General features: G+C 40.7%; 2 long non-coding RNA genes across 2 annotated transcripts; both read right to left on the bottom strand.

Annotated features, from left to right (window-relative positions):
• Positions 1-4,591: 4,591 nt before the first annotated feature.
• LOC117666620 (uncharacterized) lies at positions 4,592-6,256 on the bottom strand. Its single transcript, XR_004591866.3, has 2 exons — positions 5,964-6,256; positions 4,592-4,868 (listed from the first exon to the last, which is right to left on the bottom strand). It is a non-coding gene; the product is annotated as an uncharacterized LOC117666620 (long non-coding RNA).
• A 13,049-nt stretch (positions 6,257-19,305) lies between these two features.
• Positions 19,306-23,934, bottom strand: LOC117666471 (uncharacterized). The gene is made up of 3 exons (XR_015732399.1): positions 23,856-23,934; positions 21,484-21,700; positions 19,306-19,453 (listed from the first exon to the last, which is right to left on the bottom strand). It is a non-coding gene; the product is annotated as an uncharacterized LOC117666471 (long non-coding RNA).
• Between the last annotated feature and the right edge of the window lie 314 nt (positions 23,935-24,248).

The following is a 24,248-nucleotide window of genomic DNA, read 5'->3' as shown; positions in this document are numbered from 1 at the left end:
CCTGGCAAACAGCCTTTCAAGGGTAAATTTACAATCACAGACCTTATCAGGCTTGGAGAGCTGCCAGGCCGATATCTTCCAAACGCAATGCTGTACAAGAAATACTTGGCAAGGAGTCCCTGAGAGTCATGAACAGATCTTCACACTAATTAAAGGAACTAATTGTCTCCTGCAAACTCCACTCCCCTTTCGCTCTTCTTTATTCCCTATGGGAGGGGCCATTCACCGTCCACCTGTGCCTTTACTCCCGGAATTTGCCCTTGTTCCTTAATTGTTCCCTTCTCCTGGCAGCTCTGCACATGTGCACATCGGGAACAGGCTCCAGCTGTTCTTCAGCCCCACTTATCTCCGACTCCGAAGGTAGCTGATAACTGTCGGATGGCCCTGGCCCCATCTCTGCCTCCGACGCAGAACACTCATCAGAGCGTTCCCCAGACTCCAGGACTGGCCCATGTTCCTCCCCAACCTCCTCACTGTCTGAGTCTGCCACCACCTCCGCTGGCTGTTGGTAGGCCACAACAGTTGCATTGGGAAGGGACATATTATGGTATCCTGCTCCATCTCCAGATCTTAGATTGTCTCCTTGGCCCGTGTCCATGGAAGTGTGAGAACTGGGTCCCTGTTGCTAGGCCTCAGGAGCTCATCCACGGCTGAGAAATTACACAGATTCTTTATGCATCACTTTTAGCACCTCTTTGGGATGTTTGTTTTCCGTCTCGAATTGTATCTCTTGCAACACAAAGAAAATGAGCAGAGAAACACACTCCTGGCAATATACAGGATACGAAAGTGTGCTGGGAAAGGAGGGCGAGCAAGAACAAGCAACAGGCTTGCTTAAGATAAGAAATGGCTGCTGATGGCAAAGTGTCTTATAGGATTTTAAAAATTAACCAACTTTATTATCAAAGATTTCTGGAGGAGGAGGCCAACCACAGATTGCAATCATGAACATATCAGTTAGGTGTAATGTGGACGTTCTTAATGGTTAATAGAGCTTGCAGTTTATACAGATAGTCATCCTAAGCAAATGAACAAATGCACAGGGAGTCTTTGACTTACTATAGTTCATTTAGTGACTGCTCAAAGTTGCAATGGCACCGAAAAAAATGACATGACCATTTTTCACACGACCATTGCAGCATCCCCGTGGTCACGTGATAAAAATTCAGACACTTGGCAACTGACTCATATTTATGACGGTTGCAGTGTCCCGGGATCAGCTTTTGCGACCTTCTGACAAGCAAAGTCAATGGGGAAGCCAGATTCACTTAAAAACCATGTTACTACTTAACACCTCCGATGATTCACTTAACAACTGTGGCAGGAAAGGTTGTAACACGGGGCAAAGTTCACTTAACAAATTCTCACTTAGCAACATAAATCTTGGGCTCAATTGTGGTCGTAAGTCGAGGACTACCTGTTGTGCACTAAGAAAGCTTGTTTTCTCTTTCATTCATGATAGATGAGTGGAAAATGAATCAGTCTAGGTCTAATTAAATCTGTCTTTGTTATTCCTGATGTTCAACAACTCCACTATTTCAAAAGATCCAGTCACTATATAAGAGAGCTTTTAATAGCTAACAATCATTAACAAGTCTGCAGATGACAGCTTCATTGCCTATCACTAAACTGAGCCTACCAAGGTTGAGTTTGTTGTTAATATTTGAAAAATCGATTAATTTTCCACAGTAGTATTAACTGGAAATATCTAATCTGCTTATTCACTAAATTAATTATATTTCTTGGATTTGCACAACACCGATCCAAGAACCAGGTCTAGGGGTTGCTTTTTTCTCCACATAAAGAACTGTAAGTTAACCGTTTGAATTACAGCATAATATGTTGTGTGAACCAGTCATAAATTACACTCCACTAAGATGCTACCCTTACTGTGCTTGGTTTGGTTTAAGTTAGCATGTTTTGCAAACACAGCCTCCATGATTTATTAGCCAGGTTTACGATTTAGAATGGGGAATCCCTGGCCTCTGTCTTGCAGAACATTAATGGCTGGAACTTACAAGCTGTGATCTGAGAATACCCTGATAGAAGCTATGGTTTGTAAACCACTGTGTCTGGCTTTACACAACAAATAAGCTAGCAACATCACAGCATATTACAGGTGAACTTTACCATAGTACACTAAAGTAAAGCAATGCCTGCTTCACTTCAGTTTTAAAGGACGGCGCTATAATGGCAAAAAACTATTTCCTTCCACTGATGAAAATGTAGGTTGCTTTCACCCTAATCATTTTTGGCTGATATAATTGATATAATTAATAATGAGAATATAATCACCCATTGTCTGAAAATGGACATTTTCTGTACTATCCTGTTGATTTTTTTAAAGGCTTGGTTTTATATACAGGAGAGAGAGAGTGTGTGTATGGTTCAATCATCTGATTCTCAGAGATTTCGTGGACAGTCCCTGAAGTTTTCTTGGCAGAGTTCCCGCCCACTCACCCCAGAAGTGGTTTACCCTTCCTTCCTTCCTAGGGTTGAGAGAACATGACTGAGCCATGGTCTTCCAGTTGGTTTTGTGCTTAAGACAAGCCTAGAACTCACAGTCTACTGGTTTCTAACCTAATGCCTGAACCACTACATCAAGCTGGCTTTGTGTTTGTACTTTCCCCAACATTAAATATAATTTCAGTACCAATTAGCCAGCATATCACCATTAATATATCTGGCAGGAAAAATGGTGTATAAGTCAACTGTTTAATGACTGGTAAACAAATTATTTTTCTGTCTTCATAGACTGCATTTACTGTGTTCTTCTGTTTCATCCCTTCTCCATTAACAGAATTTTTGCCTTTTAGCTTTTAGACTGATTCCACTTAAGTGCTATTGGACTAATGTACTGAAAAATCAGATAAAATGGCTTAGATAAATGGCATGAGTATTCTTAACTTCAAAAAGACAATGAATAATTTAGGCTACAGTCCTATCTACACATACTTGGGAATAAATCTCAGAGGTTTAATGGCTCCAAGGGCAGTTTCAGACTTTTCCACTTCCATTTCCACTCCCCAGTCCTTTGAAACCAGCTTGAGGACAACCTATAGTTATCTTCACTGCTGCCAAATCCCAAATGCTGGGAACTAGGAACAGAAAACAATTGAATTACCACCCTTGCCAGAGATTCTAGAACAGTCCAAAATGTCCTTGTTTTATACAATTGTCTGTTCATATTCAAGAAAAATCTGAATGGTTCTTGCACCATTTGACTACAGAGCTACAAAGCAGAAGCCACTGTTCTCATTGGAAGACTTTATACAGCAAGAGTAACTCAAGAAATTTCTGTAAATGAGGAAACAGGTCATCCATAAAATCAACAAAGCTGCAGTATTAAAAAAAGAAAACAAAAGGAAAGGAAAAAAGTAGTTCAGCCCTCAAACACCACTAACTTGAAATCACAGAGTTCTGGAAGTCCTTTTGAAATTGGCACAGTGTCCATGTGGTAGTAGCTTCTTACTTTTCAGTAAAGTTTTGCAAGATTGAGTTGTATTAAATAACTAATTTTCAAAGATAGAATTGGCACCGTTTAATTCTGGGTTGCAATCTAAACATATTGTGTAAATAAAATGAGATTTATGAGAAATTCTTCCTTGGGGTAGGTGAATGTTATGGTTTGCTAGGTGAAATACCATTTGGTTTCCTCTGTTAGCTAAGGTAAAACAAAAAACCTTAGGAACTGGTAATTGTTGTATGATAAAGAGAAGCATGGAATAAGGAGGCTAAATGCAAAGGGAAGAAGGCATTTTTGTGAAATACTATTAGCTTTCCACAAGTTGATTAAACTGGAGAAGATCTTCTACCCGTTTGTACTGAGGCACATTGTCAGGGAATATTGTACTTTTTTTTTTCTATATTATTTATTTAGTAAATTTATATGGCCGCCCATCACACACAAAGTGACTCTGGGCAGTAAACAACCATATTAGAAAACAGTTTGAACATGATTCAGGATTCAGTCCAAATAACATATTGAGGGTAAACTAAGCCAGCAAGATCTGAGTGGCAAAATCCAAAGGACCAACAGATGACAGTGGAACACTATTTAAAAAAATGACTGTTTTGCATCTCTATGCTGCTATCTAGAGGTCATCCTAATGTTTGGCACCGGTTTTATATTCCTAACATAGAGCCTAACCAGTGGTGGGTTTCAAATTTTTTTACTACCAGTTCTATGGGTGTGGCTTGGTGGGCATGGCAGGGGAAGGATACTGCAAAATCCCCATTTCCTCCCAATCAGCTGGGACATGGGAGGCAGAGAATAGATGGGGGTGGCACCAGTCAGAATTTTTCACTACCGGTTCTCTGAACTACTCAAAATTTCCGTTACTGGTTCTCCAGATCTGGTCAGAACCTGCTGAAACCAACCTCTGAGCCTAACCCTAACTAACCCTAACCCTAACACTGCAACTTAGTTTCGGGTTCACATATAGAGGATTTCATTGTGAAAGTCTTGCAAAACTTTATTGAGGTGCCAGTTTATATGAAGCTTATTGTGATAGTTGCAGGATCTGTATCAATTGAGAAGACTGTTACATTAGGATATATCTTTTGTGGAAGATATTTTCACATAAGCAGGTCCAATGTAGTCTTTGTTTATTGATCATTTCTCCTTGGTTGCTTTTCCCATTAAGGCGGATCCCATTTTGGAGAGTCTTGTCCCAGATTCTTCTACTTCTGATTGCGAGCCTTCACAAGTATTTGGCGTACATTTCTTCCAGCTTTGCCAGAAAGAATCTGGTGCCTGTTACTTCTTCTTGTTTCCAACATGTGCTCTGCCTTTTACTGATGCAGCAATCTTGATTTGTGACTCCACTAGGAATTATGGCCTGTGCTGTGTAAGTTTATCCTGCAAGCTATAAAAAAACCCCCAACAACCAATAGGAAAAACACTGAGAACTTCTTTTGCTATAGTGTCAGACAGGCATAAAATAAAGAGAAATACACAGCTGGAAGAAGCCAACACAGTTGATCAAACGAACCTTCTTGTGCTGGTATCCATTTCTGTGAAGCCTGCACTTAACATGCCTGTAAGAGTGATTTACACAAATCTAAAATGGGCAAAGGTTTTTCCAACCATTTATTTCAACAACTAAATTCCTGCAATCAAAGTCTTAAGTACAAGATTTCTAACCCAGCTTTAGAGTGTTTATCCTCCTTGGTATTAATATCTTTTAAAATTTTTTTTTTTTTAATTTCTGTGCCACCAATTCTGGGATGCTCAATTAATGTCTGAGGGGGTGTGCAATCATAATAAAACCATGCTACTAAAACAGAATAAAGCATCTATCTATAAAAAGAAGATAAAATAGCAATAAATAAATAAAGATACACTGTGTTAAAATCAATTTAGGAAATCTAGGAAGATAATAAACAGCTTAATATAGCTCCACTGGCAGCAAGCAGATTGTAACCACCACAAGAGAGGTGCCCTCCTTCTGGTTCCAAAGCTATAAAATATGGAGAGAGGCCTCAAACAAGTTGGCTTGGACAGTGCGGTGTGGGTGGGGTGGGGGGAGAGAGATTGCTGGACACCCCCCCCCATACCTCCCTTGGTTCTATCAGGCTTCCTGATCCAGCTGCTTTTTCTACCTGTATTTCTTACATAAGTTGCACAGTGAAGCAGCCATTTCTACTTTGAAGAATGCCTCCAGGCCCTGATATTGTCCCATTAATAGACAATACCACAAAAATGGCAAGTGGCTACAGCTCAGAGTTTAGCCTGGATGTCTGCTTATCTGCCTGGGGGCCAAATATTGTAAGGTAAAGGGTGGACGGATGGAGAACATGGAATGGAAACAGGTAAGATTAAGTCACATGTAAAATTGAGGTTATTTTTTTTAAAAAAAAAAACAGGCCTCATTTCTCAAAGCACTGAAAGCACCCTCTAGTAAATAGTTAACAGGATCTTTAAAAAAAAAAAAAAAAAAAAACTTTGCAAAATATCTGACCTGCTTAGTTTGGTGTCCTCTGCTCCTAGGACATCAACAAAGTTTCTGAATTGCAATTAAACACGTACACCCACGTCCCCGCTCGCCTGGTGAGTTTTTCGTCAGAAATTGTTTTCCACCACTGTTTCCTGCATATTTCTTGCCAGATGTCTGGGACCAAAGAGCCTCTTGAAGAACTCTGCAGTCCTCCAAAGCTTGCACAGGTTTGCCAGCAGAACATAATCCAACTGAAGCAAACATCGCATTGGCCTGATCCAAGACACACAGGCCCTGTAGGCCAATGCAAACGTTCATACCAGGACATGGAGCTAAAGAAAGAGCGGGAAAAAGGCATTATATTTGCTGCTTTTGTGTTTCTGGAACAGGAAAAAAAAATCCCACAGAATACGAAGTTTATGACCTAAGCTTGATTTATATATGACATTATTATTTTAATTGTGGTTTATTGAATATGTTATAGTAGCCTGGTTCATACATACAGTAATGTTGTCATAATTTATGTTTATGCAAGATTTCAGGATGGTTGGATTCATACACCACACATCTATGCTTCCAACATTCTGCTAAATTCTTGTTTGGTTAATCTTGGTTTATATAACAAGATTTAATAATACCAGCATGCAAAATTATATCAAATGCTTTGTACACTTCACTAATTGGATTAATATAACAGCGGGTTGCGTGACTTTGGAGCTGACGGTCTCATCCCAACTCACCTTGCTGAGTTGTTGTGTGGGGAATATAAGAGGAAGGAGTATTAAGTATATTCACTGCCTTGAGTTATTTATAAATATAATCAATGCAGGACAAAAATGAATAAATACATAAAAATAAAAAAGCTACATTCCAAACCCAATAAACTGCATTATGGATAAGTATAAGGGATCCCTAACTCATTCCTGGAGATTTTTGGACAGGTTGGCACTGAAATTCTGGAATATCACCACCAAATAAACAATTTAATGGATGACATCTTCTAATAATCCATTCATTTTCTTCCTTCAAAAGTCAGTTTGGAACCATTATTGGGTATGTTCGCCATCTTGAGTTATATATAAAAAGGGTGGAATAAAAAATAACAATAATCAGAATACTCCACTGTTAGGAGTATTCAAGAAGAGAAGCAGTTTGTGAGTCATTCAACTGGTTGATTTGGGCCTTGTTTTCCACTTAACCTGTTCATCCATCCATGTAGCCTGCTTTGGTGTGCAAAGGTAAGGGTGAAAAAGGATTATTTTAGTATTTTATTAAGCTAGGAGAAATCTGCAGAACAAGACTTCCTAACCCCTTGAAAAGAACTCAAATCTAAACCCCACAATTGGAAAGGAGAATAGAATCGTCAGCATTATCGTGAACTGAGGCCACCTCCAGAGGCAACCATAGAGGTATTATTTCCCCCACCCCACCCCACCCCGACTCTTCCCAAATCCAGCCCACATTTGCTACTATATGTTATTTATCTATTGTTATTTTGCACTGAGTTTTTATGTCACCCAAAGTCACTGTGGTGAGAAGAGCAACCGTATAAACCCAAGTAAATAAGAAAGAATGAAACTCACTCATTTCTTCTCCTGGCTTCTCTTATGGGTGGCCCCTTTCAGTTCAGTTTTAAGTGTTACCTTGCTGACAGATGAACAGAGCCCCTTTACACAATTTCCCACCAACATTCTGATGGGTTGGAAAGAAAGAAACTGATCTGAATTCCTATTAATCTGAATTCCTATTAATTTTTTGTGGAGTTTCCCTGAAAGGGGACAAGGGTGTGATTTTTCTGGTGTATTACTTCTCCTCCAGTGGTGGGCTGCAACTGGTTTAACAGCCGGTTCGGTGAGCGTGTGTGCGCGTGCCTAACACGCTTGCGCGCAGCGTTCAAAATACAGCAATTTGAAGCTTAGCTGCTTACCTTCTAAGGCAGCCCCGGTAAGTAGAACAGTGGAGGAGCGGAAGTCAGCTGTGCTGCACGAATCAGCTGAGCCAGAAAGAAGGAAATATAGGACAGAATCAGTGGTGGGTTGCCCCCGGTTTGTACCGGTTCTATAGAACTGGTAGTAAAACTGGCGGGAGGCTCCGCCCACTGACCCTGACGTCATCAGAAGCCATCTGCTCATGTGCAGAAGTAAGATGTGCACACGAGCGAAGCAAGCGTGCATGCACGATCCCGTTGCGAACCGGTAGTAAAGCCAAGTAGAACCCACCTCTGAACAGAATAGGACGGGGGTGGGTGGGCTGGGCCAGCTGATCATCAGAACTACCGGTTCGCCCGAACTGATCCGAACCGGCAACAGCAGGAGGACCAACTGGTCCTGGGGAATTCGCCAAGGTGGTTCCACTGAAAGACCTTTTAGATCGGCGAACCATGTCCTCTGTAGCCTACCACTGTCCTCCCTCCAGCCCAGTATGTCGCCTGAAAACTCAGAGAACAATTAACCAGTGGAATGGCTTGCCTTCAGAAATTGTGGGTGTTCTACCACTGGAAGCTTTTAAGAAGAGACTAGACAGCTACGTGTCATAAGGTTTCCTGCTTAAGCAGGGGGTTGGACTAGAAGACCTTCAAGGTCCCTTTCAACTCTGTTATTCTGTTAAAAGCTACTGCAAGAGGGAGAAGGGGAAGACCTCCAAAAGAGCAACCAAAGCAAAGCGGGAGAAGGGAGAAGGGAGGAATCAGTAAACCTCCCACTTGTTGCCCCCCAACAGCACAAGGCTAGACTTGGCTTTCCAGGTACTTGCCATTTAAAGCTGAAACTCACTGGCATCAGATGAATTCATCAGTCCATCTCCCTTGCTTGCCTGGTACTGTATCTGCATTGTGCTATTTTTTTTAAAAAAAGAGAGTCTTGCTAAACTTCTTGTCCGTGACTGCAGGCTCACTGAAATTTAACCTTGGAACCCACCATGACATGATGAACCCTACATCTGAATTAAACATATGCTGGCCTGGTGGAACTACAACTCCCACAATTCCCAGACAGCATGACCAAAAGTGGGATGTTACCTGTGGCTCATACCTAGGCTTTGAAGGTATATTATTATTATTATTATTATTCTCTTTTATTCATTAAAAATGAAACTCAATCAACTGGACATTTAAAAATGTGTCACAAATACCATTGATTGGTGCTAATGGTCGATATGGGTTGCTGCCAGCGTCCTAAGTATCAACCAAGTACCTTCTTAAAATATATGATGTTCCAAGTAGCGCAGTTTTTTGCAGTTCCGCTGGTGTTATTGCAGAAAGCTGTTTTGTGAAATTCTTGGACATGGTACCAGAGGTGAAATCTAAAATTTGTTACTACCAGTTATGTGGGCATGGCTTGGTGGAGGGGGGTTTAATGTGACTGGATGGGCGTGGCCAACTTTTTTTTTTTTTTTTACTTTTATAAGCATTTTTTCTACAACCTCTTTGGCTGAAGAGGTTGCAGAAAAAAAATGCTTTTAAAAGCCTCTGACGATCAGGCAACTCAGCTGGGATCGTCAGAGGCTTTTAAAGGCATTTTTTTTTTCCTACAACCTCTTTGGCCGAAGAGAAAAAAAGAAAAAAAGTAGAAAAAAATGCTTTTAGAAGGCGGGTGGTTTGGAGAACTGGTAGCAAAAATCCCTGCGCCCCTCCCCCCCATGCCCAGCTGAGCTGCGCAATCATCAGAGGCTTTTTTTTAACTTTTAAAAGCATTTTTTCGGCTGAAGAGGTTGTAAAAAAATGCTTTTAAAAGTAAAAAAAACAGCCTCTGATGATACCAGTTCTCCGAACAACTCGCCACCATCGCTACCGGATTGGGCGATCCTGTCCGAACTGGGAGCATTTCACCCCTGCATGGTACCAAGTGCCCTGATGACAATGGATATCACTGTGACATGTTTCATCCATTGCCATGTATTTTTTATGGCCAGGTCGCGATATTTCATGATTTTTTCCAGTTCTTTTTCTTTGACTCTGGCGTCTCCTGGTAATTATTATTATTTTTTATTTATTCATTTATTTATTTAGTCATTTATTCATTCATTCATTCATTAAACATGAAACTCAGTCAACTGAACATTCAAAAATGCATCACAAATACCATTGACTGATGCTAATGGTACGGGTTGCTGCCAGCATCCTAGGTTGTTGTTGTTGTCGTCGTCATCATCATCATCATCATCATCATCATCATCATCATCATCATCATTTAGTGTTAAACTAGACTAATCAGAGGAAATCACTCTCTCCCAGTTTGCTGTAATGGTGATGGTGCTGGCCTGGAAACCAGGAGACTGTGAGTTCTGGTTCCACCTTAGGTATGAAAGCCAGCTTGGTGACTTTGGGCCAGTCATTCTCTCTCAGCCCAATCCATCTGGCAGTGTTGCTGTTGTGGGGAAAATAAAGAAGGAAGAGGTATTAGGTGTATTCGCTGCCTTGAATTATAAAGTAATAAAGACAGATTTTTTTAAAAAAATCTAACAAACAAAAGGATATGTGTAAAAACGTTCAAGGATTCAGGCTTTTTAGTTAAAGGCAGGCAGGCTGGCCATTGCCAAAGGAAGAGATGGAAGGCACATTAGCACATGATGTTTCTTTTTTTAAAGAGGTTATTGGAATGACACCGAAATATCTGCTTGGATCATTCAGGGCTCCCCTGTTGGAATTGGGTTGAAGTTCTCTTTCATTACTCCCCACTCCACCACCACCCCTGGAATTCCACCAATAAAAGTTAGCATCTTGTCCTGTCTTCTCCGATTGCATCTTGACCCCCAAAAAACTGGGTTTTATAGACTTTTGGCTGTCAGACACAAAACTTTTGTTTCCTGTCAAGGAGCCAAGGGAATTATGGAATTTCTCCCCTTTCAAAGCCTCTGATTATGCTTGTCTGTTTTTCTTTCGCTGTAAATTGTCTTTCTCAGGCCCAAACATTCAGAGTGTGGAAATTTTTAGGCCTAGCCAAGTAAAATGAGCCTAATCTCACCCCAAACTAGGCACAGGGAGAGGAGGAGAGATGAATGGAAAGGAAGGCAGGGTTATTAAAGTAAATCCCAGATACTTGCAGGGCATCCAGGCGCTCCTTTTATTTGGGGGTGTGGGAGCGGAAAGCAGCCATTTTGTCTTTTCAGTGCCATGAGTCTTCTTCATATATTTAGGCTGAGAAAAACTACAGCAGGATTAGTGAATTCCAGATGTTTTTTTAAATCCCAGATTCCTTAAAGCCAAGATTGCCCAGGCCACAGGGAGACATGGAGCTTGATTGGTTTTTCCCAACTAGTTTTTACTAGGCAGATTGGAGGGATTCCTGGGCTGGCTGGGAACTGGAGAGTTGCAGTCCCAGTGCCTTGGAGGGGGTCAGGTTGGGATAGGCTGAACTAGAGAAATATCCCTTTGCCTTACTCTGGGCTGCTTCTTGACCTCAGAAGCACCATTGTCTGCCCTTAGATTAATTGCTTTGATGTTTTTGAGTCAATGTTGATCCTGGAGACTGTCTGAACAGGTCCTTGCACTTTTCTTGGCAAGGTGATCAGAAATGGTTTGGTTTTATCTCGTTCCTTGGGATGAAACAGGGACTGGCCCAAGGTCACCCAGCTGGCTTTGTGCCTAAGGTGGGACTAGAATTCACAGTTCTAGCCTGGTGCCTTAACCACTACACCAGACTGACTCTTTCCTTAAATTAATATGGGCGGAGAAGGATTTGAAGAAGATAGCCAATGCATCTCTGCATGGGTGTAGAATTCCTACATAGTCTACTTCTGCTCTTTGGCAAGCCAAACCAGGCATGGTAATCAGCATGTTTCAGACCCTAAATACTTAAATTATATGGACTGAGAAGAACAAGGATGGTCAATTTTTGGAACTTCCAACACATAGACCACATTTTTGGATCCTTTCTTCTGCTCCTATATATCTCTTTGAAGGTATTATTTTTTCAGCCTGGTATTGTGTTAAACAAAACTTATCCAAGCTAAGAGAAAATGAATGTTTGAGCGCTCTAAGGAACCACAGCACACCAGGACATCAACTCCTTGACCCTACAAAATTGGTTGGCTAAAATCAGATTTCCTTGTTTTCTATAGAATTGGGACAGAGCCAGACCTGGTGGCAGAATACAAAGGGGGGGGGGGAGGGAGGGAGGGAGGAGAATGAGAATCTGGTTTGACCCATAGCACTCTGGAATGGAATGCTGTATAGTAAAACTGTCATCAAGATGTCTGAGAAGCAGGCTGAGTTTTTTAATTCAACACTGAAGAGAAAGGAACGGCATGTTATAAAAAGAATGCCAGTCAAAGAGGTCTTGAGGAGAAACACAAACTTCCATTGTCCAATGTAAATATGATACAAAGCATTGAATTGCACTCTGGATTTTTTAAAGATATCATATTCACAGTTGGGTGAAAAGGAAGCTCACGTCGTCCTTTTTGAGCCAATAGTTTTGAGGGTATACCGAAGGCAATCTCAGAAATTAGAGCCATGGAAAGAGTTCACTCATTTGCAAAATGTCTAACCAGGGTTGGGATACTGCCATTTCCAGGAAGACAAGAGATGGATATGGGCCTTGCCATCTTGTCTAATGAATTGGTGATGTTCTTGATCATTCTTCGATGATTTTTTTTCCTCAGGTGGGGCCCAAAAACATTCTGAAAAGCATCGTCAGTGCTAGCCTTCCTCAACTTGGTGTCCTTGTTCCCCTAAATATCCCAAGCCTCCATGCTAGTTTGTAATTCTAAAAACCAGAAGACCAAATTGGAAAAGCTTATTTTAAAAGTAGGGAATTGACCTGCATGTTTTTCCTCCTAAGAGACTTTTTTTAAAAAAAAGTTGATAGAGTAGAAAATAAAAGTGTATGTACTTAGGCTGATTACAATGGATATGGGATCTCAGAATGAGCTGCAGAGATGCTCTTCAAGAAGAGAAAGGTGGGAGTTTTTTTTCCCCCAGCATGCAAGGGCTGGGGATTGATTAAATTAGCAGGGCAACAGGAAAAGTTTCAGCCACAAGAGAACCTGGGTAATAGAATCTGGTTCTGAAAAAGTTATCTATCTAAAGACTACCTACGAGAACGCCTTCTGCCACCGGTAGCCTCTCACCGACCAGTATGCTCCCACAGAGAGGGACTCCTCAGGGTGCCGTCGGTCAAACAGTGTCGACTGGCGGCCCCCAGGGAGAGAGCCTTCTGTGGGGGCACCTGCCATTTGGAACGAGCTCCCCCCGGAGATACGGAGGATCCCGGATTTACGCACTTTCCACTGTGCCCTCAAGACCTTTTTATTCCAGTAGGCTGGGCTGGCCTAACTCCTTTTAAATTGTTTAATTTTAATTTGTTTTTAAAAACAGGGGTGTTTTAATCATTATGGGCCAAATTTATTTAATGTGTTTTAAATTGTTTTTTAAATTTTATATTACATTATATGTGTTTCATCTTTGGCTGTTCACCGCCCTGAGTCCTTCAGGAGTAGGGCGGTATATAAATCCAAAATAAACTAAACTTGTCCCTGTCAGATTAGGCAACACATGGTTAAATCAACAGACTGCTCTGGTATAAAGTAGCTTCCTAAGTTCTTAAATTCCAATACTTGTACAATTTGGTTTTTTTCCCATGGTTTCCCGTGGTGTGATTGAAGCTGAGGCAATCTAATTAACCTGATACTGCACTCCCTCTTCACCAAAGCTTAATCTCAGTTTACCTTTTGATTGCCTTTCCTCTTTGCCCCAACAGCGTTTGCCATATTCCGGAACAAAAGCAACAGGAATCTATTGAGAGAAAATCCCCAGCAAGGAATTCTCCCAGCTGCAATCATGTAAGCGGGCTTTTTCAGAGCCATTGTTGATTTGAAGCAATGTATCAGGGGCAGGTCTGGAAGCAACAGCTCACATACGTTGCCAATAAACCAGTAGACCACGGGTAAGCGATAAGCACTCAACCTATTGTCAGAGAGTTTGTTTATAATTCTGGTTTACAGCCATCTGGAAAGTTTTGAAATGACATGCTCATATTCATCTCTATTACATGTCTGTAACCCTCTCAGGAGCATCTATGAATCATTCTTTTTCCTCACTACAATTGTTTATTGATGTACACCCACCTCCGGTCGGGTGTGTGTGGAGAGAGATATAGCTGCTTCTTACTGGGCTAATTGGGTGGCAGTAAGAAAACTACTGAGACAAGAGGAAAACTGGTTCTTTTGCAGGCATTGCTATATATATGTATGTATGTATATACATACATACATACATACATATGTCTTTTTCTTTTTCGTAGGCTTTTATGTGCATATTCTTTCTAGCCAGGTTGCTCCCAGAGAGCAACACAGAGTTGCAGTTTGTCAACAGAAAAAAAGCCCAGAAGCTTGTGAATGAGATTTCACAGAACCAGGGCTGCAGAACAACTTAGTTTACGTAGGTAAAACCTGGCTAGAAAGAATATGCATATTTTTATATATATATATATATATATATATATATATATATATATATATATATATATATATATATATATACACACACATATAATTTATATTTCGTGATAAAGAAATTGGTACCATTTGGTATAAAATGGTTTGTTGTGAATGCGACTGCTTGAGACTAGGGCAGCATAGGGCCTGCTGGCTGCCAGAAGAAAAAATGCCCAGAATCTAGTGGATGTGACTCCACTGAGCTAGGGCTGTAGAAAAATCTTGGCTACATAGGAAAAACCTGGCTAAAAGAAAAACACACATAAAACCTACGAAAAGTAAGAATATATATATGTGTGTGTGTGTGTGTGTGTGTGTGTGTGTGTATACAGTTAATATCTCGGGTTTCTTCCCGTGTAATTGTAAACATATCCTTAAAAGGGTAGAAGCGACGTTTCGACGAAATCGCATTCGTCATCTTCTAGCTGAAGTTCTCGGTTTGGTGCTTATGGGCAAACTGTCCATAAGCACCAAACCGAGAACTTCAGCCAGAAGATGACGAATGCAATTTCGTCGAAACGTTGCTTCTACCCTTTTAAGGATATGTTTACAATTACACGGGAAGAAACCCGAGATATTAACTGTACACACATATATACCCGTGAAAACTTACATATGTGTGTGTGTGTGTGTGTGTGTATGTGTGTGTGTGTGTGTGTGTGTATGTATATGTATATGTATATATGTATAATTATATAATTATATATATATAATTATTATTTTATTTATTTATTATGCTTTAAATTCATCATTCTTACTTAAACTGGAAGTCAAAGTCACCAGAGAAGAAATCACCTGAAAGCTGATTGTGATAGAATCATAGACTAAGTCTGGGGAAGCCCCTCTTTAAATTCTTCACTGAGACAAAAATCTCATTGGAGGGCTTGGACTGGCTTCAACTACCTCACAGACAGGGGTGGGTGGGTTCTACTTACCTTTACTACCGGTTTGCAATGGGGCCGTGCGCACACGCTTTGCTCATGCGCATGCATGGGCTTTTGCGCAGAGGTTTCCTGATGACGTTGGGGTCGGTGGGTGGAGCCTCCTGCCGGTTTTACTACCAGTTCTATAGAACCGGTCCGAACTGGGAGCAACTCACCACTGCTCACAATGTTATTTTGTGTAAAATAGGGAGAAGGAGCAAGAATGCAATTCACCATCTTACAGGCAATATATGTACTGGATGAATATACTGAATATATATGACAAATAAATATTATATATGATAAATAGCAACTGCATTCTGCATTTCCTTCCTTCTATCCACATATCTAGCTTTTACTTTGTGGTAAAGGTTCACCCCCAGTCCCTAGCCCCCAGTCTTAATCCTAGTTGACTACTGGTACTTACTATGGTTTGTTGGCCATTGCATGAAGAATAAGCTAGAATTGATGATATTTGCACATTACATCAAGGTTTACAAACTACAATAGGCTACATTCACACAAAACATTAAGCCAAAATCAATGAAGCCATGTTTTCACTGAATGTAGGATAGGTAACCTTTTGGAGTGAAGCCCAGAGAAAAATTTGAAAGGCAGGGGCATATTCACAAAGTGGCTTCCTTGTTTGTTCATGAAACTAGTTACATAATACTCATTTACTTAAGAGGCAGACCAATCCCTCGTGATGCCCTGAATTATCCCTGTAGGGCTTTGAGGTCCCAATGCATTGCTGTAAGGAAATATGGTGCCAGAAGCTGGGGTTTTGCTTCACAGCCTGCCAGTCACAAGGAACTGTAGGACGGCAAAAAAGTCAAGATGGCAGCCTCAACCACATGATTGCACGTGATTGCAAAAGGACAGGCCTTCCATCACATGTTTTGGCTTCTATGATGACTTTTATGACCCCTCCCTGCAAACACCCCTGTCACTTCCTGTTTATTTATTTTTATGTAAAAGTCAAGTACAAGAACAAGGTTACCAACAGAGCATCTGGGGGCAAATTAATGCCCAAGAGCAAACTCTGAATATGACAATTGACCCACTGCCCCCATATGCATACAGATAGTCCTCGGCTTACAACAGTTCCTTTAGTGACCGTTCAAAGTTACAACGGCACTGAAAAAAATAACTTACAACGATTTTTCACATTCACGATGGTTGCAGCGTCCCCATGGTCACGTGATCAAAATTCAGATGCCTGGCAAGTGACTCATCTTTACGATGGTTGCAGTGATCCCCTTTTGCAACTTCCTGATAAGCAAAGTCAGTGGGGAAGCCAGATTCACTTAACAATTGTGTAACAATCGTGTAACTAATTTAACAATTGCAGCGACTGGCTTAACAATTCAAGATCGTAAATGTCACTTAACAAATGTCTCACTCAGCAGCAGAAATTTTGTGCTCAGTTGTGGTCGTAAGTCAAGGGCTACCTGTACAGACAATACCCAGCCATCCCATGAAAACCTGCTGATCTTCTCAGATATCAAATCTCATTTAGATGGAGTTGAATGATCAGCACCTGAAGAGGTCTTAACCTGAGCCCTCAATACATTTTAATGTATATGCAGTCAATCATTTTGTCTGTCCCTAGATATAAATCCTTGTCCATACTGAGATTTTACAACAAGCCCAACTTCAGACATAGTTAGGATGCTGTTTTGCAGATTTGGCTACCTTCACTTCTTCCTTGGGGTAGGAATCCTGCAGCATCAGTGAGTCCCCCCTACAGATGGGGTGTGTGTGAGGGGGCTCTGGGCACCGTGGGGGAGGGACAGTGGACAGTGTCATTTGCTCCCAGCTTGCCATGATGGAGAGCAGCGCATCTGCAGATTCATAGCTTGCGAGGCACTCAGCGCAATCATTCCAATGCTGCCGGTGAAATATGTCCTTCCCGTGCATTGCTAATGTGAGCCAAGCAGATGGCACGGCAGCCATTAAAGGTATAAATAATGGGCACCGCGGTCTGCCTGGCATGGGGAATGGGTGCCGCTCTCTGCCACCTGGGCTGAGCCTAGCAGGGAAAGGGCGACACCTAATGGCCGCCCAAGGCGGAGCAGCAACACAAGTTGCGCTGAGCGTAGTTTTTAGCTGGGATTTTCCCACCTGCAATGGGTGCTGGAATACAGCAGAAACCCCTTGCTCAGCCTGCAGGCTCTAATCATATTTGATGTAGTTTAAACGTAAATAATGCCTTTGTATATTAAGAAGCTTTCTGAGAGGTATGACTTATGGATCTGATGATTAGACAGAATTGGTGATAGAAAGAACAGAGTTATGTCGTAACCATAGAAGAAGAGGCAAATTTATAATTGTACTTATAACTGCTGTAAAGATTGGAAGCTACTTCATTGTATCTTTTATCTTTCTTTTCTTTCTTCTACTTTTCTTTCTTTTCTTTCTTGTACTTTTACCTTTCTCTTTAATTTCTCTTTTGTTTCTCTTGCTTTGTATTAGTTTGTATTAGTTTTTATTTTCCTGTAAATATCTTTTAAGAATAAAACCGTATACATACGGTATAGGGCAGTGATGGCGAACTTTTTAGACACTTAGCGCCCAAACTGTGCATGCGCGCATGCCCACACTGAAAGGTGTGTACACATGCACGCACAAACACATGCATGTGTGGACATGCGGACATGTGGACATGTGTATGCATGGACATGCGCAGATGTGCACATGTGCAGACATGCGCAAATATACACATGCATGCAGGCATGTGCACATGTGGAGCAAAGACCCAAAGACCAGCTGGCCGGCAGGAGGTGGGGCATCCCAACACCGGCAGTGCAGTAATAGGTAAGATCTTTTTCTTTCGTGAGCTTCTGTTTCGTCATTTGCAGGGAAACAGAAGCTCATGAAAGAAATGCCACAGAGATCTGACCTGGGGCAACAGGGCTCTGCGTGCCACCTTTGGCATGCGTGCCATAGGTTGGCCATCACGGGCATAGGGATTACAAATGACGAAAGACTGATTGAATAGAATATTGCCTATCATCAACTTTCCTACCTTTGAAATATGATTCCTGGTCTCCTTCCATCGTAGTTGTCATCATCATCATCATCTATGAAATCCATCACATATCTTATAACAGTAACAGAGTTGGAAGGGACCTTGGAGATCATCTAGTCCAACCCCCTACTCAGGCAGGAGACTTGTACTAGATAGATGGTTTGATTTTTTTTTACCTTCCCATCAATATGGACTCCAGGTGACTGCCTGAATCAGTCCCTGCAGTTTTCTTGGCTAGGTTATTGGAAGTGGTTTGCCCTTGCCTGCTTCCTGGGGGTGGAGAGAGAGGACATGGTCCAAGATCATCCAGTTGGCTTCGTGCCTAAGGCAGGACTAGCTGCATGTAATTTTTGCAAACGTCTATGGAGATTCTCAATCATCCAGGTCATGGTTGTCCCAAAGGTGCTTTTTCAAGAGGCAACTGGACTTTCTGGTTTTGTCTTTGAAGATGTTTTTGCTTCTCATCCAAGAAGCTTCTTCAGCTCTGTAATTTTTGCAAGATATGAAAGTCATATAGGCAGGAAGGCTAGCCCATTTCACATGGGTGGTGATTGGAAGTGCAGCTCTTTGTTGGGAACACACAAACCTCTTGGAGGTCTGGTAGAATACCCAGTGAATATTGCTGGGCTCCAATGTTGGATTCCAGCTCCCATCAGCTACAGTTAGCCTAGCAAATGGTCACAGATTGTGAAAGTTGTCTAAAAGGCCAGATAAACACATGTAATAATAAGTTTATGATGCAGGCAGAATATGGTTGTAAATTGTGAGCAGTTTGAAAGACCTGGAGCTAAACAAACATTCTTCCATTGCATTTGTGTTACATTATTCAAAAATAATATAAACCAACCTGAATTTAGGACTGAATGTTATTCTCAAGTCAAAACACACTGGACCTCTTCCAATGTATGTGCATTTGTGGAAGTGTAGACTTCAACATTATGCATATTGAAATCCCCTGAAATTATTTACGGTATTCACATTTGTTTTTAAATCTTCAACCTTATACCAGCATGCTTTAATATTCAACGGGAGGCTTGCAAAATATGAATTTCCTTCTAGCTTCAAAACATCCCCACATCAGATGCATCTCTTTCTCATGGATTCCTTGTTGGTGGTGAAAATACATCCTGGTTGGAAAAGATAAGACAATTATGGGGCAGCGCATAGACAGATTTCTGCTAATTGTTAAAAGATGGCTACTCGATCCCGCTTTGTCCATCTAGCTCAATGTAACCTACTTGAACTGAGGGCAGCTGCCTCTAATCTCTTTAGCATTTCTGCCTGCTGATCCATATCACAGGAGATGCCAAAAATTAAACCTAAGGCCTTCTGCATGGCAAGCAGAACATTAGCATTCGGATTAAGACTGTTGTGCGTTGATTGATAGTGACTAAAGAAAGTGGGATATGTCCCATTAGTTAGATTAGTTATGACTTTTCCTTAATTTACATGGGGGCTGTTTCTGTAGTTCCATGGCTGTTTAATTATTATGCTCACACCACCAGGAATCCTGACTGAATTATAATGGGAGACAAATGGAATGAAATGGATGGATTGATGAAACTGGGCATCTCTCTTGCTCTTATACACCCTAATCTCTGCATACGTCGTCCTTAAGCAGCTCTGAAAGACAGCATACAAATTCTCCTATAGATTTTCATATTGAAGTAGGGGTTGCGAATTCAGAAAAGATAACCATTGAAAGTGTGACTTAATGCAATTATTGTTCTGAACCAGCCATTTACCGGAGGACTTTTAAGTGTTAGCATTATAGAAGAGAAAGGTAGTTTGATCTTCTTTTTCACAACATTTGTAAGCATCTACCCAAGTCCACATTTAGTGGGGCTTTGTGGAGAAGGCAAGCAATACTTTACAACAATGTTTCCTGTTTCTTAGGGATGGGGAACTTGAAGCAGCCCAATTTTGCTGATCTATATTTCCAAACATCAATCATCCTTGACTAGGGGCTGTTGGACATTGTGATTCTGTTACACAGGAAGGAACACATCTTCCGAAATGCGGTTTGGCCATCATTAAATCCAACAAATAATTGTCTACCAGTGAGCTTGTCTCTTCTCCATGACTTCCAGCTTGGATTCCATTTATGAAACTGGGGACATATACAAGATTTAGAGAAGAGGCATTGGTAGGGAGGATGTCTCCTCCCAACCTTGAAAAATACAAGCATCTTGTTCTTAGCTCTCTTGAAGGACAGGCGGAATGTAATGATATTTCAGACCCCCATCAAGCCAAAAAGACTGTTTTCTCACTCCCAAGAGTCTCTCTGGGTGGGAGTGAAGGTCAGGTTGTTGCCACAGCAGCAGTGTTACCTCAGCCATTGCCTGGACATAATTAGGTGGGCATAAATCACAACTCCCTGGCACACATGGAGGGACTGGGGTCGTAGCACTGTCTTGATGTCTCTGAGACCAGCCGGGTCATGGGCCTAGCTGTCAGGACCAGCTGCCTGGTGCCTTCCAGAATCCCAAAGCACGGAAATGTTGTCGCCAGTTTGGTTTTTGCTTCTGACAAGGCCAGAAGGGAGCAGTCCCCTTGAGGGAGGAACCGTGTCACTGCCTCTAACTGGTGCTTCATCTACATTCATTATTCTCAGATGGAGTTCTCCCTGCCTTCCTCCACCCAAAAAGTTTCGCCGTTTTGCAGGGAGAGGAGACTGGTACTTAACATCCTGCATTCTTGGACAGAGATTAAATTCCTAAATGAAGCCAGCAAGATGATGATGAGGAATGCCAGATGAGGAGAGTGACAATAAACAGGTTGCTCGTTCTCCATTATTGTCCTCCTACCGTCACTGGAAGGAGAGGCAATGTTTGAGTTCTCCAGTAACACTTTATCATTGTGAGTGAATGCAGTGAAAGGGTTTTAACATAAGAAGAAAACTCACCCCACTAAAATGTTCTTATTTTCTTTTGTGCATCTCATTCCCTCATCCCCCCCCACCAATGCCTGTGCTGATTAAATCAGCCTAGATCCCAGCTCTCGATCCCACTACCTTGTTTCCTTGAAAATAAGACCCTGTCTTATAGTTTTTTTAACCCTGAAATAAGCGCTTGGCCTTATTGCCATGCGCTCAAAAGCCCGATTATGCTTATTATCAGGGGATGTCTTATTTTGGGGGAAACAGGGTATTACTTACCTTGAAGTAGCCACACTTTATGATAGTTAAGGCCAATGTTCAAGTCAGAGAGTTGGAAAGATAGGGAATGAAAAGCTCATTACAGTATTTTCTTGCACTTTGATTTGACACACTCCCCATCTGATTGATGCTACTATTTCTTCAGTCAGGGAGAGGCTGCCACCTAGTGGCACTTTTCAGGAACGTTTTTTTTTTCCAGCTTGCAAGAATGAAGTCCCTGTAAAACCAAACAGAACCACCGTTTTGTAATTCTGGTGTTGACCAAGTTACTCTGTGCTATTTTGTTTTATTTATTACATTACAATGACTCTGGGCGGCTTACAATGGGGTAAAAAGCTTTATCTTGGTACTGAGTGATTCTTCCAACAGTTTTAAAATAATATAGTTGTATTGTGTTAAATCCTGTGGATTTCATTAAGAGAATCCAACTTAAGTTTTGGTGTTTCCCACCAAAATCAACAGCTTACAGCACAGCTGCATTGCACCCAAGGTCTTACGGTACAATGAATATTAAGGTGACCTTCCTAGAATCTGCTTTTTAAATATTGTACTTTTATATCTTCGATGCTAGTTAACACATGGAATGTTGGACTAACTGGGAGAGGATGAAATTAAGAATATAAAAGCATACAACAAGCGTTCTCATCTAAGTTTGGTTCCTATCATTTTGGAAGAGAAATCTACACACTACTCCTAAAGGAGAGAAGAAGGAGACAAATTTAAAAAGGCAGCCATTTCTTCTATCACTATTCCCAGTGTATCTTCCCTTGCTTAGATCCTATGAAGGAAACCCATGTAAGGAATCACATTTGCAAAAATTACCTACAGACCTGGAATTCTTTTACTGTCCTCCATCCCAATACAAACCAGTCCCAGCTCTATTTCACTTTTAGATAAGGTCAGTAGATGTTGCCACTAGCTGAGTAAATCTTTTTTCTTTGGTAGTATATCAGTTGCTGTCCTAGGTGTATTCCTATTTCCATTGTAAGAATGATGCCATTGTTTCTCTGTTGTCAGAAAGAAGATGGACCCATATGGCACAGGATTGCTATTCTCTGAAAGTGGTGGTGATTATTCTTCATCATACCAATTCCTTTGGGAAGAAGTTGACAGGTCCTTAGGTTATCTTGATATTCCCCCTCCCCAAACTGTCTTCCTTAATCTGTCTTGCAATGCTTACTTTGAGAGGCAACCCCCTGTCCTGTACAGATGTTTCATATTTGTGCTTTAAAGACTTCTTGAAAAGTCTTTGCAATCATAGCTATCAAAAGATGACTGTGAATTTTTACGGCCCTTAAGTGAGAACTGATGGGGATAAACTCAATCTACTACTAAAACCAAGAACTGAAGATGGATCACCAGGCACGTGCAGAAAATCCTGCAGAGAGTCCCTGGAAGACTCTGAACAAACTTACTGAGATTAAAGTCTTGGCAATCATAGCTCTGGAAAAGCAGGAAGCATTTTGGTTGTGAAAATTTAAGAATGAAAACTGAGGCTGAAAAAACCTTCTACCTCAGTAAAACTAGAGGGAAAGATAGACTTTTGGAGGACTGTTGGTGAGAAGAAGTTAAAGGAGTCCAACTGAAAGTCAGAGGATGTAGACTTATTTATTTATTATATTTAGCATAAATGCAAGGACCAGCCAAATATTTGCCTGTTTTCCCAACATTGTGGGGTAATTCAAATATGAAAATAGAGAGAAAGTTGTTTTATTGGATTCTACAAGGGTTTAAGAGCTAAAATTAATTGATTTTAATGATTGTTTTCAAGATTTTGAGAGTCTTTTGAGTTCAATTGTCTTCTACATACACTTGACAATGTGTACAACTGAAACATTTATCGACTAAAAAGTAAGGCCTGGGTGGTTTAGCAACCTCTGAGGTACTTGCAATTCTAGCTTCTTTAAGAAATGTTTGAAGAGAAACCAATCAGCTTTATAAAATACAGTATTTGAAAAGTGAATTTTAAGTGAGACTTTCCTTTATATTTGATCAGTGAAAGTAAGATTTAGAATATCCAATTTTGGGAAATCAATGGTAGGTAACATGAAATTAATTCATTAGAAAATATTATTCTGGGTCTATTACATTCCTCAAATAATGTGTACTGTAAAAAGTGATGGGCTTTTTACTGTGGTGATGTAAGAATTTATGTGATTTGGTCCTGTTCTATTATGGTTTTTCTTCTAATTTCAAAATAATGTGTCATTTTGGGAATAAATATTATATGAAGCGATCTCACTCTGATGTGTGAATTATAGTCCTAAAATATAGATTTTTGTCATCTTATGAAGAGTTTTAGTTTTAACAAACTTGGATACAACAAAAAAAAATATTACCTAATATTTTTATCTTACCTAGATAAATCTTACCTACTTTTCCTGATTTTAAAAAATGGATCTATGGTATGGATTTGTTACCATAGATATTTTTCAAAAGCCTTTGTGCTCTGAAATGAGAGGATGACACATATATGGTAATGATAAAATTAATAAATAATTGAATTAATCTATAGGCATATATTCATTTTTACTTATCACACGGATTTGGGGATTTTTTTTTCTTTTTGTTATGTTTAATTCATTTCATCACTATAATATATTTTGTTGGTTTTTTTCATTGTGTTATCATTGTTCAATGTAGACTTTTTTCTATTACAGCATCTCAACAAAAAAAATATAAAAGGGGGAAAAATATCTGCCTAGAGTGATTTAAGCTTGCCAAGAGTGCAGGGAGACTGTCACTTGCTATGCTCAAATTTCTCC

Source organism: Pantherophis guttatus, chromosome 2, assembly GCF_059756535.1.
Source record: "Pantherophis guttatus breed Tessera chromosome 2, ASM5975653v1, whole genome shotgun sequence".
NCBI classification, from domain to species: domain Eukaryota; kingdom Metazoa; phylum Chordata; class Lepidosauria; order Squamata; family Colubridae; genus Pantherophis; species Pantherophis guttatus.
This window is presented reverse-complemented; position numbering and strand designations above follow the sequence as displayed.